The sequence below is a fragment of the Narcine bancroftii genome, chromosome 6 (genome assembly GCF_036971445.1).
Source record: "Narcine bancroftii isolate sNarBan1 chromosome 6, sNarBan1.hap1, whole genome shotgun sequence".
NCBI classification, from domain to species: Eukaryota; Metazoa; Chordata; class Chondrichthyes; order Torpediniformes; family Narcinidae; genus Narcine; species Narcine bancroftii.
The window spans coordinates 18,743,641-18,763,356 of record NC_091474.1 but is presented as its reverse complement, the minus strand read 5'-3'; the positions used below and the strand labels follow the sequence as shown (position 1 = coordinate 18,763,356).

At 41.3% G+C, this 19,716-nt stretch overlaps 1 protein-coding gene across 1 annotated transcript in view; it reads right to left on the bottom strand.

Moving 5' to 3' along the window:
* The window catches only part of LOC138735780 (eyes absent homolog 1-like), a 254,304-nt gene that overhangs the window by 24,838 nt on the left and 209,750 nt on the right, over window positions 1–19,716 (bottom strand). The window lies entirely within an intron of this gene.

Genomic DNA, 19,716 nt, shown 5'->3' with positions numbered 1-19,716 from the left:
GAAAGTTGGCCCATTTGTGCTCTCTGGGTATTTTGCTTTCACTGCTTTCCATAAATGTTCTTATAGATTTATTGTTGGGCAAAAATAATGAACAAAGTACCCTACTGTTCTGAAAAATCCTAACTTTTAGAGTTTAAGCATTGAAACATTTGAAAGTTCCCACCAGTAGCTCCAAAATTAAGGCTCTGACTCAAAAATACAAGACTTCTCATGTAAAAAAAAAGCAAAAAGGAAGGACTTTCATTTATTTTGCACCTTGCACGTCATTTTCAGAATGTCCCAAAGAATCTTGCCATCAATGCATTTGCAATGGTTATGCATGACAAAGGGCAGCCAATTTATAGCCAGGAAACTCCCAAGCACTAATAATAGTGGCCAGATAATTTCTTTTTTAAATTATAAATTTTTAAATGAAGATATACAGCACGGTTACAGGCCATTTTGGCACACGGGCCCATGCCGCCCAATTACACTCAACTGACAGAAAATTTTGAACGATAGAAGAAAACTAGAGCACTCCGAGGAAACCCACACAGTCATAGGGAGAACTTGCAAACTCCCTACAGACAGCACTGGATTTAAACCCTTGTCTTAATTGCTGGTGCTGTTAAAGCATTGCACTAACTGCGTCACCCCTCTCAGTAGAGTTGAAAGAGGGCCCAGAATTGGTCAGAATGGCTTTGCTTTTGTTCAAAGTAGTGCCAGTTACTAAAGCAAAGAGAGCCTCAGTTTAACAGTTCAGTCAAAAGTCCACAGCTCCCACAGTTTAGTATTCCCTCGAGTGTGCACTGAGTCTCGATTTTCAAGCTCAGGGCTTTGGGGTAGAGGTTGGTGCCAACTGAGCCAGAGTTGACACACACCAGGTTTTAAGCCTGAGACACAAACTTATATTCTAGCCATGGATTAACTTTTATAATGTGCAGGCAAGATGTTCTCAGCTAAATTCCAATCATAGAACAGGTAGATTAATCAGATAGCCATTATCCAATCCCACTGCAACAGTTCATCAATGCTATTTTAGTGGTTATTTTCATATTGCAATACAGAACATATTGCAACATAATCATGCAAACAGAATGGTCTTCAAGCCATCCCACCTGCCCCACAACTTCCCTATCTTGTGTCTAGAATTCACATTGTAATCTAGACTGCAATATAAATCACCCATTGTTGATGTGTGAATAAATGTGGGAGAGGTCCATATGCCCTGTGGAGATTCGAGGAGAAAGCAAGTTCACTACTGAGGGCAATGAAGAATGGGAAAATAGAGTTTGTCTGCATCTCCAGATCTCATGAACAAACAGTTTATAGCAGCCATACTCAACTTTTCTTTGGCTATGGCCCCCTAGGACTCAAAGTTTATGGGTTCCTTCCCTGTGAAGCAGTCAAGTTTATTTTTAAATTAAAAAAATTTTTAAAAAACTTAGTAAGGCCCTTTCGACCCATGAGCCCGTGCCGCCTAATTACACCCAATTATCCTACAACCCTGCTACATTTTTGTTTTGGAAGATGGGAGTTAATCGGAGCACCCGGACAAAACCCATGTGGACGTGGGGAGAATGAACAAACTCCTTACAGACCATTTTTCATACTTCTATCAACTACATAAAAAAAACATAAAATATACTTCACGATATCTGTCTGTGGCCTCCCCTTAGATGTGCTGTGACCCCCCCCCCAGGGGGCTGCATGGCCCCTGTTGAGAATAATAGATTATAGAATTATTGAGGCTTTCTTCAAGAATGCATCCAGACTGTGCACCATACTCACTTTTTACCCTTTATGTTAAGACTTTGAACAAGCTATGCATTTGACTCTATTGGAAAGCAGTCTTTTTACTATGTCATCAGTGCTCTGTGATTAGTAGGGATTACTTAAAGTGGTATCCGAGTGGGAAGAAGAACCACTGCTCTAGGCCCAATTGTCACTGAAATATTTTGCTTGAGAGAAATGGTCATTGGCACATTTCCTTTGGAGTTATGAAACCATGCACATAACGAGTCAATTAGGTACGATTAAAACTGATTTTCAAACTTTTTCATTCACCCACATACCACCTTAAGTAATCCCTTACTAATCACAGAGCACCTATGGCATAGGGAATACTTAAGGTGGTATGTGAATGGAAAGAAAAAGTTTGAAAACCACTTAACTCAACATATAATATTGTTCCCTGGTTCAAAACTCCCTCTCCAATCCTTTCTTCCACATGCTTTTTTGAGAGGCAGGATTTACACTGGACATTTAGCAAAACAAATCTCCTCCTCTATATCCTGTGCTTTGTGCCCAGAGAATGCATTCTCTGAAAGCAAATGTCAGGAATCGCTACCCACTGTGTTTTTAATTATTGAAGATTATGATAGTGGTTTCTACCCATTTCCTCATCCTCTGAAGAAAGAACTTATGGCCATTTCCTTGTTAGACCTTTCCTTCCAGCTCATGAGGTCATGTCCACTGGTTTTAGGTTCCATGGGAAGAACGAAATACTCATTAATTTACACTGGAACGATTCTTCAGCAATTTAAACACTTGCCCTCTGTCCCTTCCGATCCCTTAGTCTTGTTTCTTTGTTGAAAAAAAATCCTTTCAATCTATCTTTGTATTTCTTGGACCAGAGCCCAGAAACCATCCCAGTAGGTATTCATTGCACTTTTTCCGGAAGAATTTCCATGGGGATGAATATACTCTACAAAAATCTTGTATCAGATACAGTTATTGGAGTGCATTTGTCAAATCATGAACATGTATTGGTTGATGGTTAAAGTGGATCTGAAATGTCTTTTGAATTTTGTATTGAGGTTATTTATTTCTATACAAACCATAATGAATTTCACATCACTCATAATGTCAATGGAGTTGATTCTTTCACCAGGAGCAATGAAAAAGCAAACATCAAAGTGGTACAGTGTCACAGCGAGTAGACGGTGCCTCGCAGCTTCAGGAATTGGCTCCGATTCTGATCCGGGTGCTGTCTATGTGGAATTTACATTTTCTCTGTTACCATATGAGTTTCCTCTGGGTGCTCTGGTTTTGTCCCATATCCCAAGGACGTGCAGGTTAATTGGCCAGTGTAAATTGCTCCTAGTGTGTGGAGTGAGAGGTAGAATTTGGTGGGGGGGGGGGGGGTTTAACGGGAACGTGGGGGATTACAATAGGAGTTGTGTAAAAAGGTGGTTAATGTCCGATGTGAACACTGGGGGTAAGGGCCTGTGACCATGCTGTGTACACAAAACAAGCAAAAATTATGCGCTGAGTCAGAAGTATCTCATGTAAAGAATCTCCAGTTAAGAAGAAAATGTATTTGAGGTGGACTTTCCATTGCAGTATACATTGGATCTATCCTCCTAGAGACGCTGCATGACCTGCTGAGTTTCTCCAACACTTTTTCGTGTTGCACTACAATCACACCATCTGCTGAGTTTCCTGTTTAACCCTGGACTTTCCATTGTGTTCCTGTGCACGTAAACATGATACTGAAACTAAATGCAATGAAATAATATATTTACAAGTTGATTTGCAGCAGCCATTGAGTTAATAGACTTATCCATTGCCACATCTACCCATCAGGTCCCACGACAAATCCTTCCTGCCCCATTTAACTTCGAAATCCTTTACAGGTTGTGATTCTTGCCCACTCATCCCAATAACCATTCAACCTTGCATCCCCCGCTGACAAGTAATCTCATCAATCTGCCGCTTCATGAATGTTATCAATCAGCCAACAATCCTACCCAAACTTATCTGAATCCTCCCAGTGAATGTGCCCCATGAGTAACTAGCCTTGCCACAACCATTCTGCAATTCCCTGGCTGACACACCCTCATTATTCCTCGGAGCTCCGGCAACTAAAGCTGTCCCATTCATCCTTTATCTTCTTTGTTCACAAACTCCTGTTCTTTATCCCACCCACCACATCCTGGTGCTCTGCAGAGGTGAGGTGTATAAAGGTGTCTTTCTGTGTGAGACCTGTTGTGTTTGGTTCCTCCCTCTGCAGCTACTGGCTCTTAAGTCTAAAGCACAAGGCACTGTGGCTCCTTTAGGAGTGACACTTGATGTCTCAGAGTGAATAGAGGACGAGTTCGCTCCAGAATACAAATTCTATTTCTTTTCCCATTTGCTATCTCTGTGCAGGCACGTCCTTCAATTGCACTTATTACCATATATTTTCTTGAGAAATGTCTCTACGAAACTAATTCTAATTGCTTCAATGACATTGGTGCATCCAAACCATTAAATATGCTGAAGACACAAGAACAACCAATTCTGGAATCTGAAGAATTAAAAATCCAGCTGGCGGAACTCAATAGGTCAAAGAGGATCTACGGAGAGAAATGGGCAGCTCGTGTCTGAGTCAATCTCCTGCATCAACATCAGGATTGGAGGGTGCCTGCCTGGAACAGAGATGCAGAGGGATTGCTTTCACCAGAAGGTGGAAAATCTGTGGAGTTTGTTCCCACAGGCGGTTGTGGAGGCCAGGTGTGTTTAAGGCAGAAGAGGGGTAGGTTCTTCATTAGACAGGGCATCAAAGGTTATGGGGAGAAGGCCGGGCAGTGGGTGGGAAAATGGATCAGCTCATGATTAAATGGTGGGGCAGACTTGATGGGCTGAATAACCTCTTTCTGCTCCTATGACTTACGGTCTTATCAGGACTGCACATTGAAAAGCACCATCTGTTGTCTACACGCTTGGTTCAGTGCCCCTTTAAATGGCTGAACATGATTTCCAGTAGAAGAATGATTCTAAAACAGCTTTTCTTTGTCGGCAACTGGTTCAAACTTGGCCTGAATCGAGGAGAATTTGTGCCAACGGTTGGCTTTGTATTTTGCACGTCTATTCTAAAGCAGGTTGAAAAGGCTTGGAATGCAATGAAAGGTAAATGACCTTCACTGCTGTTCCTTCGGAGTACAGTATACACTTCAGTTCACCTCCCAGAAATATCGCAACTTTTGCTAATTTCACAACTATTTCTAAGAAAAGCTTTTCAGAAAAAGAAGTATCCATGTAGATCAAGATTATAGTTTTGTTGAAACTCTTGACCCAAGAGTCAATTAATGGAATCCTTTTCATCGAATATTTGATTTAAGGAAATCTCTCCCAACCTTTTCAGTTCTGCTTTGTAATTTTTAGACTAAATCTTCCAACCACTTCTTTCCTTTCTGTTTTTGGTCAATGAAAATAGTAAAATCCAGATGCTGGAAACATTGTGCATCAGGTGGCATGAGAGTTCCAGAATCCATCCTGTGGATGGGTTCTGGCTTGCAACGCTGACCATTCTTTCATCTCCCACTGATATCACTCAACCTGCTGAGTTCCTCCAGCAGGTTGGGTGTTGTTCCAGATACCAGCAGTCTTTCATGTGCCACAAGAGCTAAACTTGGTCAGAGCAGTTTTCAACCTGAGACATTAACTCCCTTTCTTTTCTCACAGATGTTACCTGACATTCTGAGTGTTTCTGACATTTGCTGTTTTATTTGTTTGACGTATTATTTATCATTTTGTAGTCAAGTGGACAAACGGTGGGAACCCACTCTATTTCCAAGCTTTCTATGTTCAATGATGGGAACAAATGCAAGAGACCAATTCCATTACCGGTTTGATGCCTTCCTCCCGTTTTGCAGTTTGCGTCACTGTGTAAGCTGTGGCTCAGCGTGTAGTGCTCTTACCTCCAAGTCAGAAGGTTGTGAGCTCAAGCCCAAAAGGTACACACAAAATGGTTAAGTTACTGCATTAGCAACCAGAGCTCTAGAGAATTGTTCCAGTGATGAGGGATTGAATTCTGCCATAGCAGCTGGTAAATTTAAATTCAAATAATTAAATAAATCTGGAACTTTAATGTAAAAACAGCATCAGTACAGTAACCATGAAATTAATGGATTATTGTAAAAATGCATCTGGTTCACTAATGTCTTACAGGGATGGAAATCTACCATCCTTGCCCCTTTTTGTCTACATGTGGCACCAATTCAGGGCTCAAAGGGGTAAAGACAATAAATACGACTTTGCCAGAAACATCCACATTTTTTTGGCTCTGCTGCCACCCTCTCCCTCCACCCCCCAACCCCCAGGACTCTGATCAAAGTTTATCGGCCCCTTCCCTATGAAGTAGTCAACTTTTGGTTTCTTTTGTACTTCTTTCAACTATATGAAAAACAAAAAATAGTTAGTGCAACACTATTACAGTGACTTGGGTTCGAAACCCACGCTGTCTGTAAGGAGTTTGTACGTTCTCCCTGTGCCTATGTGGATTTCCTCTGGGTGCTCTGGTGTACTCCCAACCTTCAAAACATACCGAGGTCATAGGTTGATTGGGGTATTTGGACAGAATGGGCTTGTGGGCTAGAAGGCCTGTTTTCATGCTGTATGCCTAAATTAAATGTAAAATTAAAACATTAAATATTTACAATATGTGTGGTGAAAAGAAAACAAGGCTTTTACTTAAATGTGCTGTGGCCCCCCAGGGGAATGAAAATGTGGCTACCTTGAAGAAGGGCTCAGATCTGAAATATTGGTAATATATCTTTAGCTCCTATTGATGCTACGAAACCTGTTGAGTTCCTCCAGCATTTCTGTTTTTTTAATCACCTTGATATATTGACCAATATATATTTCAACAATTGGCAAGAACAGTAGAAATTTACAATACAGAAATTGATTTAGCCCATCCACCACATCCATATCTTCAAAAATCTAAGGATAAAATATTTTGTTCTATGTGGGACCTTGTGCGTACATTGAGTACCTTGTTTCCATTATGACTGTGTATGACATACTATGGAATGAGCAATGGCTGCTAAACCTTCTTTATAACTGCAAGACCTTCTCCAAGTTCAAGGGTAAGTGTGGGCAAGAACCTTTTAGGTGAATCTATGAGCGACTACTCCAAATGAGAAAAAGTCCCAGTGTAATCCAATCTCAGTTAACAATTGTAGAGCTCCAAAGTGACACCATTACAATTGAACAACAATTCTCCAGGAGAGACCAAAAAGTTCTCCCAGCGAGAAACAGCACCATTCTCCCATCATCAGGACTACCCTCCCCCACTCAAGTGAATATGATATTATGAAAGTATAAATATGTATTCCAAGATAAAACAATGATCCAGAATTAGTGATGTGGAAAATGGAGATGACTTCAGTGGAAACATTGATGTTGTTAATTCACTGATTTTCCACAAGGTCTGTTCGTCAATCTTTCACCAATGCGATCAGTGAGCTGGTGAAAATCAAATAGTCACAAACTATTTTCACTGTTTAAAACACTGAAATTGTTATGTCTCACTGAATGTCAAAGTTTTTAACACCATAATTATTGCTCAACAATTTCTCTGAACATAAAAACACTAAATTTAAAATTTTTCCTGAAATAATTATTTCAAAATTATGTGAATTTAAACAGTTATACTTGTTTTAAAAATTTACGATATTCCCAGTTATGATCTTAATCTCAGCTAGAAAGCTCAGTCCTTAGTTTTCACTCTGTAAAATATTCAAAGAATATTAAAATTGATACCTGCAGTACACAAAGGTGCTGGAGAAACTCAGCAGGTCATGCAGCATCCATAAGCACAAGGCAACGGACATTTTTGGGCCTGAGCCCATCTTCAGGTGAAAAACACCTGAAGAAGGTCTCAGGCCCAAAATGTCAACTGCCTTATGCTATCCTTGGCTGCTGAGTTTCTCCAGCACTTTTGTGTACTGCACTCGACCCACCATCTACCAGATTTCTTGCTGCCTTTGGGGGAACAGCAGACCAGCGCAGGGCACCAGAAACTGGGAGAACACTCCTCCCATTGAGAAGCAGAAAGCAAGGAGATGACCCAACAGGGAAGTTGACTACAGTGCTGGATCAGCGAGGGGCTCAGTGGGTGAGGGGACCCACACAGTCTGTGGGGGACTTGCAGTTGGTGGACCCACACGGGCTGCAGGCTGCTGGAGACTGGCTCATGTGAACCACATAATGGAGCCGGGATTTGAGGGCAAGAAAGCTCCTGAATGTTAACAGAGATTTGGGTCAAGAGCTCGGATTGCCGATGTACGGCTGTGAGGCTGCGGGAGGTAAATCCATGGATTCTCAGTGACTTTAAAGGGACTTTCTTTTGTTTGTCTTTAATGGCATTGAAGGAAATTTTGTGTAATATTACATGTTCTGTACTATTATACAATAAAATAAACTTCAATCATCAATTTTAAAAAATCTATTGTTTCATTTATTCCATTTGATAACATTCCTTTTGCTTGGTTTACTGATGCTTGATTACAACTGATGCTGCCAAAACAATAGCTAGATCTCCTTGGGAAAATTTCTTCAAGGTTGGTGATGAGCCCTGCCACTTCATCCATAAAATTGTTATGATGTACATTGGACCTTAAGAGTAGGGGTTTTCAAAATCAGGCTGCTTGGGGCCTGTGTTTCCTACCCATGTACTGGGCCCCTGCAGCCTCTTACACACTAGATTATAAATTGGCTGGTCAAACAGCTACCGACCAATTTTAGGGCAAACACGCCCCTTTGGTACACCTGCTGGAAGTCACTGGTATTCCTGCCAGAAGTCACTAAAACTGATTTATATTCACTGTATGCACACATACTGATTATCACAGTGACCTAATCTGAGCTGCTCACTCGCCAGACTTGAACCTCCTGCCAACATGTCACTGATGACCATGCATTGATGTCATCTTCCACCTGGGCAGCCATCTATTGATTACAAATTGAGCTACATTGGCAGATTAAATTTATGTTACAATCCAATTTGTAAACCCTAAGTGCTGCACCCTGTCTTTTCAGTACATTATGCTCATTCAATTTGCAGGCAGCAGAAGATTTTAAAGCACACTTTTTTGGAAATGCAATGATAAAGAATTATTTGTAGCGACTACTCCAGAAGAGTTACTAAATCAACACACATACACAAGGTTAGTCAGCCAAAGACTGTTTGTTTGAGTTTGCCATCCTTCTTTTATATCCCTCCCACCCGGGGCTCCACGGGACGGGGCGGTGACATCACTATGTGTTTGCCGCCTATCTGTGAGGCTGGTGTGTTTAAAATAAACAAGGTGGGAGCCCTGTGCCCACTAGAAAGAGATATAGCAACCCAGCGTGCCACTACTCAGCAGGTAGTATCGGGTGTGCGCGGTCCATTGCCCAGATGAGTGCATAGTGGTTTGGCCCGCGGCTCCATGCATCTGCTGCTGAGCCGCACCGGCAATGGTTCGCGATACCACACTTCGCGCCCGCTCAGCCCTCTACACGGCTGCTACATCTTTGTATTTAATATTGGGCGGCACAATTTGCGTAGCAGTTAGCGCAATGCTGTAACAGCGCCAGTGATCGGGACCGAGGTTCGAATCCTGCGCTGTCTGTAAGGAGTTTGCATGTCCTCCCCATGTCTGTGTGGGATTTCCCTGGGGGCTCTAGTTTCCTCCCACCCTTCAAAATGTACCAGGGGTTGTAGGTCATTTGGGTGCAACTCAGAGACATGGGCTTGTGGGCCGAAATGGCCTTCTACCAGGCTGTATGTCTAAATTTAAAAAAAAATTAATTTAGAACAGAAGCTTCAGTGCAGATGAGAGATTATGGGAGAGATTATCAGGGAAAGAAACAGGGAATTTAACGTTTTAATTTTCAGTTAGAGTTAGAAAGGATTGGCTTTGATTTTAGTATAGTTGTTACATTTATAACTTTTATGATTTCGATTACTATTCCCAGATTTTGTGAGTTCTTTATATGATAACAATCCTTTTTTAGTGGAGACTGTGGCCCAGTTGAATCCAAGCATACTGTGGATTAATTATGCAGGGAGCTGCGATGCCTACCCAATTCCTATTAAGGCACAGTTCAAACTGTCTAAGCAGTTTGGTATTTGCTCAGGAACTGTGTTTTCCATTTTCTTTTTTTTTTAACTGATTGTTCAGTGCAGGAACGTACAACTCTGGTAGCTATCACATTACTGACTTAATGAAATACCATGAAATTAACTGAGACACTACCTCAGAACCCATCAGCAGCCACTATCAGGTTACTGACTAAGTGACTTGAACAGAAATTGACTGAGACACTCGTTTGTACTGGCAAGTGGGCCTACTCTCTTGCTACTTGTTGAGACCATTTCATGTCATTTGCATTTTCTTCTACCTAAACCTTGCACAGCTTTACTAGAAAAAAAGCTTCAGAATGTTGATGAAACACTTGATTGCTGCAAAACTCCTTCTGCCCTGTGACAAATACTTTCTTTTAACCTACTTAGAGATGCAGCAGGGTAGTAGGGCCATTAAAGGCCCGTGAGCCCACGTCACCCAAACACGCCCATGTGATCATTTAACCAAACAATCACATATGTTTTGGAGGGTGGGGGGAACCCAGGTAAAACCCATGCAGACACAGGGAGAACATAAAAGCTCCTTACAGATAGCGCTAGATTCAAAACCAGGTCACTGGTGCTGTAGTTGCATTACGCTAACCATTGCACCAAACATACAAAGACTCAGTCACCTTTTTTTTAATATAATAAGATCATACAGTTCAGCACGAGGCAGCAGGCTAGTCCAAACATGATACAGGACTGAATAAGTGTTGTCTCATGACTTTGATTAACTTGACTACATCAATGGTAATGTACTATACTTGACCCATCCAGAGCATCTTAGTTCTCATGTATTTGCCTGTCTAACCTTACAGTATAGAGTGTAGAGTAAATTTAGCACTTTGAGAGGAAGCTATGATATTATGGAACTCCACTCAAGCCTATTTGGCATCACAGAGATCTCCGCTAACCCTTGTCTGAGGAAATGTTTACTGCCTTCACATCTGAATGATTTATTTTGACTCTGTCATCATCTTCTGCTACCTAGGTTACGCAACTAACATAATGAAGAACCCATCTTACTTTGGATACCATCTAATCTCCCTCCTCCCATCAGGGTAAAGGCCCCAGAGTGTGAATTCGCACCCAGGCTTAAAGAAGTGTTTTTCCTTCCAGCCATCAGTCTATTGAACAAACTCCTCAACAGTACTTTTCTGCTGCTTTTGCTATGTACTGATTGACCTTTCTCATTGCAGCCCTATTCTCTACAAGTGTGCTCTTGCCCTACTACATCGTATGGTTGTATTAACGTTGGAGTTGGCTTGCTAGATGCTTGCCGAAGAACCCCATGCATTTACAAGGTATAATGTGACAATAAAACTGAACTTGCTTTATGGTGTTTTGACTCTCCTTATCTACCCTGTAAAATTCTTTAATCATTGTAAATACTGTATATATTCATGTAATCTTTGATATCATGTAATAGTCAACCCATTTATTTTTGACTTGATTGGCTGCCCATCAGAGCACTCAATGCCCCTTCAGCAGATTCCCACCCTGGCCACCTGTCCACCAGAGCTCCGGACGCCCTGGCTGCCCACCTACTGGAGTTCCCGATGCCCCGTCAGTGCGCTCTCACCCCAGCCACCTGCCCACTGGAGCTCCTGACACACTGGCTGCCCATCGACCGCAGATCTGCACCCTGACTGGCCACCCAACTATATGAACTCCCAATGCCCTGGCCTCCTTCTCATCTGAATTCCCGATGCCTCGGCCGCCCGCTCATCTGACCTCCTGACCACGGATCCTCACCCAGACCGCACGCCCATCTGAACTCCCAACACCCATCTGAACTCCCAACACCCATCTAAGTTCCCAACATCCTGGCTACCTGCTCATCTGAAGTCCCGACCGCAGATCCTTGCCCCAGCTACCCGCTCATCTAAACTCCTGATGCTCATCTGTGCTTCTGACGCCCCAACTGCAGACATACCACCTGCTACCGGTCATCAGAGCTCCCAATGCCAAGAACAATATAGGTTCTTTGCGAGGTCAAAAATTTGACCCCTTTTTTGGCCCGAATACGTGATCCAAAAATTTTGATGATTACACGAGTATATACGGTACATCAATTAGATCATCCATTGATCTATAAACAAAGCAATAAGTTTCCTTTCCAATTTCTTTTTGGTTTCATCAAATTTTATATAGGTACATGATAATAAAGTATTAACAAATCACATATAATAATAGAAATGGGGTTAAGACCTATTTTACATTGAAGAAAAAATCTATACTAATTGTCAACCCCCTCCCTTTGCTGGCTAAACATACACAGACTACTACCTAATTTTAAAAAAAAAGAAAGGTACATCAATGGGATAAAAAAAAATCAAAAGTAACCTAACCTTACAAATTTTGAAAATGATTAAGAAATGAACCCCACAAGGAAACAAAATGAAGATTCATTTCAGTAGTGGAGCATTGAATTTTTTTCCAAAGTCAGACATGCCATCAATACCAGATAACCATTGAGAATGAGTGGGAGGGACAGCATCATTAATATGGCCCTTCCAGCAATAAGGGAGGAGAGAGCAGCTAATGTATTTTCATTCATATAACACACACATGCATATAACATGCAGAAAATCATAAATTGTGTAAAAATATTTTCGTATAACACACACACTCATATATCACGCAGATGTAGAATTCTACATTCTGACTGACAAAAGCAATTTGCATTTAAATAGGACATGAGACCAAGCACATACCAGTATCTGGCACAAGTTAATCTCTTGCAGTTAACACCCAATCAACTTCTCCCAGATGTGTCAATCACCCATTGCAACATGTTAACATGTTTTAGGAATCAATTAAATAGATCAAAGACAGGCTTCAAGATTTTAATTGTAATGCTGTCTCAAATCAGAGGCACTTGTTAATCTCCTCCCTCAGGGATGGGTCTAGGCAAGTAACATTGATAAGGTCCAGTTCCCTAGCTAGAATGTCCTGTTTATAGGAATATCATGGCATTCAGTACAAAGTGATATTCCCAAGATTAAAATTCCCATACCCACTATAAATTGTGCACATCCTTTCACTGCTGCTATAATATTCCCATGCTCACTATAAATTGCCAGCGCATCTTTCCTATGACCACTATAAATTGTACACATTGTTTCAATGCCGCCATTATATTCCCACACCCGCTCTAAATTGTGCATGTTCTTTTAATGTTTTAATATAGCACACACAAGCATATAATGTGTGTGTGTGTGTGTGTGTGTGTGTGTGTGTGTGTGTGTGTGTGTGGATTTTGAAGAAAGATCAGAATAGAATTTAGCTAATTAGACATTGGAGTAGTGGGCCCGTTGTACGATCTCAAATCATAATAATGGATGTCTCGTACAACAAGAGGATGGATGTAATCATGGACGTCTCGTACAACAAGAGGATGGATGGAATCATGGACATCTTGTACAACAAGAGGATGGATGGAATAATGGATGTCTCGTACAACAAGAGGATGGATGTAATCATGGACATCCCGTACAACAAGAGGATGGATGTAATCATGGATGTCTTGTACAACAAGAGGATGGATGTAATCATGGACATCTCGTACAACAAGAGGATGGATGGAATAATGGATGTCTCATACAACAAGGGGATGGATGTAATCATGGATGTCTCATACAACAAGAGGATGAATGTAATCATGGACATCTCGTACAACAAGTGGATGGATGGAATCATGGATGTCTCGTACAACAAGAAGTTGGATGGAATCATGGACGTCTCATACAACAAGATGATCAATGCATTTGCTTCAAAATAGAGTCCCATGTAGTTTCAGAAATTAACTGGTGAAAATCTTGTTACCATCGTCTTTTTAAATTCTGTCCAGGGAACTGTCTCTAGATCTTAAAAGTAGTTCATAAAGGACTGATAGCAACCGTTTGTAATCAGGTTTAAAATTATAAATCTTCCCTATCATATTAGCCTCCAGACCTTGAGGGAGCCTCAAAAACAAAGCCATAACTGAATTGTGCATAAGGTGGGATGTGGGTGGGAAGGGAAGGTTGAGAATCTCTGCTCCAGACCCAATTGTTACTGAAATATTTTGCCTGAGTAAAATTGTCATTGGCCCATTTCCTTTGGAGTTCTGAAACTGTGCACATAATGAGTCAATTAGGGATGATTAAAACTTTTTCTTTCCACTCACATACCACCTGAAGCAATCCCTTACAGAGCGCCTATGGCATAGGGATTACTTAAAGTGGTATGTGAGTGGAAAGAAAAAGGTTGAGAATCACTGATTTAGCCATTCTTGGCAGAATATTCTGAAGAATGGCGATGTCCCTCCACCAAAACCAATACTTCCTTCCAGAACTATTTGCTCTCTTCCACATTAGTGGCTCACCAGAGATCAGTTTAGATACAACACAAATTCTACCTGCACATTATTCCAGCTCTCATAAGATAAAATGTACTACCTCAGATGTCCATCTATAGTTTTCATACACACTGGTGCGCCATTGAAGATCACCTCTAGTGCGTTGGTGAATGGGAGAATTTGGGAGGGGTTGATGAGAATATGGGGAGAATTAAATGGGGGGCTGAAGTAAATGGGTGCATGAGAGTCTGCAGTAGGCTGCCTTGCTCTATGATATCCACTGAATAATTTCACAGTGCATCCACAGTCCTTACTTTCCAGTCATTTAGTAAACTGTCAGATCCATATTTCATGGACCCAAAGTGGAGGACTCCAACTTCCCAATACTGAATATTACTTGCCACAGTCTAACCTAGCCATGCCCTATGCCTCCACACCTCCCCCACCCCTCCCCCAACCCTGGGGGCCACAGCACATTCAAGTAAAAGCCTTGTTTTCTTTTCATCTTACATAACAAAGATTTTAAATTTTTAAAATGTTATCAGTAAGAGAGAAGTACAGAAAAAAGTAAACCTTGACTGCTTCACATGAAAGGGGAGCCCATAAACTTTGAGCAGAGTCCCGGATTTTTAGGGGGGGGAGGTGAAGAGTCAAAAAAATGGTTGAGAATGGTTGGTCTAACTCATATAATCTATCTGGATCTCACTTTTGGTATTTTGTATGATACGACAGCAGCAAGCTCAAATGTGTTACTCTCCCTTACTTCACTTAGTGGTCAAGTCTATTGTCGTTCGATTGCACAAGTTCAACCTGATGAAACAGCATTCTCCGGTAGTTAGTTCAAAACACGCGACACACAAGACACATACAAACAAACAATACAAATGCAGGTCAAGTATTCATGTATACAAATAAATAAATGTGAGAATCTCGGATGATTAGTGTATCACTTTACATCACTGACAAATACAACGTGAAACTAACTATCTGTCTGGTTTGTTAAATGCACGTGTGTCTCCAAGCACCACTGATTCATGATTAAACTGAGATATTTATGGTGGTCTGCAATTATAAATATACATTTAACTGACTGTGAACTGATGCCAATCGAGAATATGCTTTGTTTATCAGATTGATATTAAATTGCCATCCTTCTAATTCTGCATATTAGAGACAGCTCATCAATTTAGTTTTGTGAAGGTGATCCTCTGATATTCTTAGGCTTGGCTCGGGCCTGGAGTGATGTTGTCAGTATCTGCATAAAATAAATCCAGAGGATAGATTCCACTTCAAAGAAAGTTGAGTGCCTAAGTAGGTGCTTCGCATTCCTGGGAATACTTTTCATATTCCCAAATGTAAAATAGATCATCTGCTTGTTGCAGATGATTTATGTTCCCGTTGATTTTTATTCTTCAGTCAGGAAATAAGTTAAAGTAATTCAGCAGAAGGCAAAAATGAATTTCTTCAGCTTCTGCTGTGGGAGATGCGTGTCTTCTTCTCTTGTCTTCAATAAACTAGAGGGTGGGGTGCTGATCACGGCCTCCCTCACTGAGTAAATAAGAGTAGCCACAATTAACAAATAATTTTCCTTTTGAATAAGTCATGTGCAAGGGTATTGTTGATTTTAATAGAATTTTTTAGGATTCTCCTTAACTTTCAGATCATTCTCATACCCCCTCCTTATTTCTTACATCCTTTAATACACAGAAAAACCCAGCAGGTCATACAGCATCCATAGGAAGTAAAAGGTAAATAATGTTTCAGGCCTGAGATTCTCCATTCTTCCAGATCGCAACCCCCCTTCTTGTCCCTCTTCATTCAGAGAGCTACCCTCTCCCCTGGTCACTCTCAGCTTTTTTCTCTTCTGCCCTCCCACCTGTATCCACCTATGTCATCTTACCTGTTAACCCAGGGGCGGGCAACCTTTTACCATGCGTGGGCCAGATGGTGTGTCAATGGTTGAACGATGGGCCACACTGATGACACCACCAGTAATTAAAAAATAGTAATTTCAATTATTTCTTGCCTGGGGTCTATTGGTTAGTGACATAACCAGGCGACACCATGTTTAAATTCAAGATGGCGGCACACCACCAACCCTCCACAACAATAGAAGGTAAAAAAAAAATACTGCTGTGTTTCTTCTGCATAAAATAGATTTTTAAATTTGCTTTACCTCAGCAATCAATCCCCTGTGAGGTAAGGATTAAGCCAGTGTGTTCCAGGACAATTTCTTTTCAATTTCCTCCCCCCTTCCTCCTCCCTCCACTTCCTCTGCTTATTTGCAAATTGGCTTTTTCCACTTTACATTGCATTTTCTCCATCCCGAAATGCTGAATGAAGCGCAACCCTGGCATGGTGTATGCGTCAGGCTCACTGTGGTTTTCCAAGGTGATTTTCTCTAGTGCCACCAGAGTTGGGCTCAGACAGCCTGCGTTGCTGCCTGCTGAAGCCATGGCAGCTGTCTGCCTGTCCATTTTATGACTCCCACCCCCCCACGCCAAAGAGTAGGTGCCCCATAGCTTGGCTGTGGCAGGGAAAGATTCTTGCATTTGGTTGTGGTCCAGATAAATTTGGATCCGGCCTATGGGACATAGGTTTCCCACACCTGTGTTAGCCTGCGTGCCTCCCCCTGCCCCTTCCTCCCTTCTCTTCCCCTCAGCCCACTTTTATTCAGGTGCCTGTCTGTATTTTTGTTTATACCTTGACAAAGGGCTCAGGCCCGAAACATGGGTAACCATTTCTTTCCTATTGGTGCTGCGTGACCTGCTAAGTTTCTCCAATGCCTTTGTGTATTGCACTCAACCCCAGCATCTGAAGACTTTACTGTTTAACTCTTGCATCCTCTCTATTGCTCTAAGGATTTGCTTGATTAATTATCAATGATTTGGATGAATCTGTAGGAGGACTCATCAGCAAGTTTACAAACAACACAAAGATTGGCGGAGAAGGAGGATAGTTGTCAAAGGAGGCAAAGAATAGAAATCAGTTGAAAATGTGGGTAGTGAAATTTCAGATAGTTTAATCTGGAGAAGCATGAGGTCATATGCAAAAGAAAAATATGCAGTGAATGGCAGGTCCCTTCAGAGCAATTGGGGTGCAATTGACAGCCTTTTCAATTTGGGGGCAAGGTAGTTGATAAACAAGAACATTATAAAACAGGATCAGGAACATGCCATACTGCCTCTCAAGCCCATCCTGCCTTTCAATACGATCAGGCTGATCTTGCTCAGGTCTTGACTCCTCTTCCTGTTCTCCTAATCTCCTCGATCATTTCAAATATTATCTATTTCCTATTTAGTTATCAAAGATCTTGCTTCTGACAGCCCTCTGGGTTGGAGCATTCCAGAGATATGCCACTCTCAGCAAAAAGAAGTTGCTTCATAATTCATTTTGAAATGGTTTCCCCAAATCTTGCAATTATGTCCCCTCATTCAACATTTTCGCACTAGTGCAGTGGTTCTCAACCTTTTCCCACTTACATTACCACCTTAAATATTTATATTGGTTGTCCTTCAGTTTGAAGGAGACGTGTTGTTGTGCAGTTCTTCTAAAGACACAAATGTGACTTTGCAGTCCCAGTCTCGAAATGCAAAGTCTAGCACAATGGCGGCACTGGAAGTCCATTTTTGTAATAACTGTAGGCTTCATAGCACAGGGCTCGCCAATGGGTCTGTCAGCAGCCTCAGCTTTTAGTTCTTTTGGCTGGATACCACAGTAGCATAGGGTTTCCTTTACAGTGCCTTCATGAATGACCTTCTTCCAATCTTCAGTTCACTATAGAGCAGATGGCGAGGTATACGGTGGTCGCCCATTCTGATGACATCAAGTGATCCCACTGTATCTGGGCTTTGATGATCAGGGACTTAATGCTGGCGGATTTTGCGTGACCCAAGACCTCCAGGTTGGAGACATGGATACCATGGATGGAACAGATGGCATGCATGGGGAATTTCTCCAGTTGTTTGATGTGACGTCGGTACAGAGTCCAGGTGTCACATCCATATAGGAGAGCAGGGATGACCACAGCTCTGTAGACTTTCAGCTTTGTAGAGATGTAGACATTGTGTCGATTGAGCACACTGGTATGCAGCCTGCCCAGAGCCTGGCTGATCCTGGAGTCAATTTCTTTGTCCAAAGACCCATCACTCGAGATGATGCCCCCAAGTATTTGAAGCTGTTCACATTTGTCAACTGGATGTCGTCATAGTGACATTTGGTTCTATGGTGTTGGTGTTTGGCACGGACTGATGGATTACTTCAGTCTTATTCAGGTTGATGGTCAGGCCAAAGAGTATAAGTAATCCCATACTAACCACAGATGCTTCAAAACATTGTTCAGAATGACTGAATGAAATGCTCATACAAATCCTCCGAGACTACTATTTATTGAACAATATTTATTTATTTTATATATATGTGTATGTACGTACTGCATATATATTGTTTATCTCTGTGTGTGTTAGGTCTGGATGTATGTTTGCATGTTTTTCCATTGAGGACTGGAGTTGTACAATTGGATGATAAATAAATGTGAACAAACTTGATAGGCCAATAATCTCATCCCAGGAATGAGCCATCTCTTTTGGACTGACTTTAATTCTAGTAATGTCCATATCTCATGAACAAACAAAAAGACCTTCAAATACAGAAGGCTGAAAAGTGAGCACGCAGTTACCCCCCCCACCCCCAACAGACTGCACTTTTTATTATGGGCACAGTTTGAGACTGGAAACTAATACATCTGTTCTCATGTCTCTCCTGAACTCTCTGTTGCTCTAGATTTAAAACAATTATAAGCACTCCTGTTGCAACACCTTCTGCCTTCTCACTGCCAATACTTTGCTCTTGTTTCATAGCTTTTGCTGCAGACTTTGAAATTAGTCTGTGCCTCTAGAAAATCACTATCTGCAAGCACAATTCTAAGTAAAGAGGATTGCCAGCTTTGCACTGAAAAGGCTGCCTTTCAATTACATGAAATCCCTTTTATGTAAGCATTAACTACATTCACAAAAGCACAGACAAGTACTTAACAGAGGAGGCTTGAATACTGCTAGGGAGGCAATTAAGCGTCCACATTTGATTCTCCCAACCTTCCTCTGCCTTTTCTCCCAGGTAATCAGGCATGGTGGCTCTGACCCATTGTCTCTTCATGCCAGCTCAAGGACATATTTTTCAGTTCACTGCACCAAGGCTATACAGATGTGTCATTACCAAATTGTGTTCTTTTATTAGCTAAATTAAGGGACTATGTCAGCAAAAACCAATTTCAAACTCTCAGCTGTCCATTTATGTGATTGCCAATATAAAATTGTTTATTCATATTTGGAAGACCAATTTGTACATATTTACCAGTACTAAATATATTAAAATCATTCTGAAATATAAGGTGTTAATGATAAATTTATGATTTCCAAATATAAATTAGAGCTATGCCTTTCCAACGTGAAAACACTCTTTTCTAAAACACTTACATAATTCTTTTAAACCTTTGCCCCCCCCATCCCCCCAAACT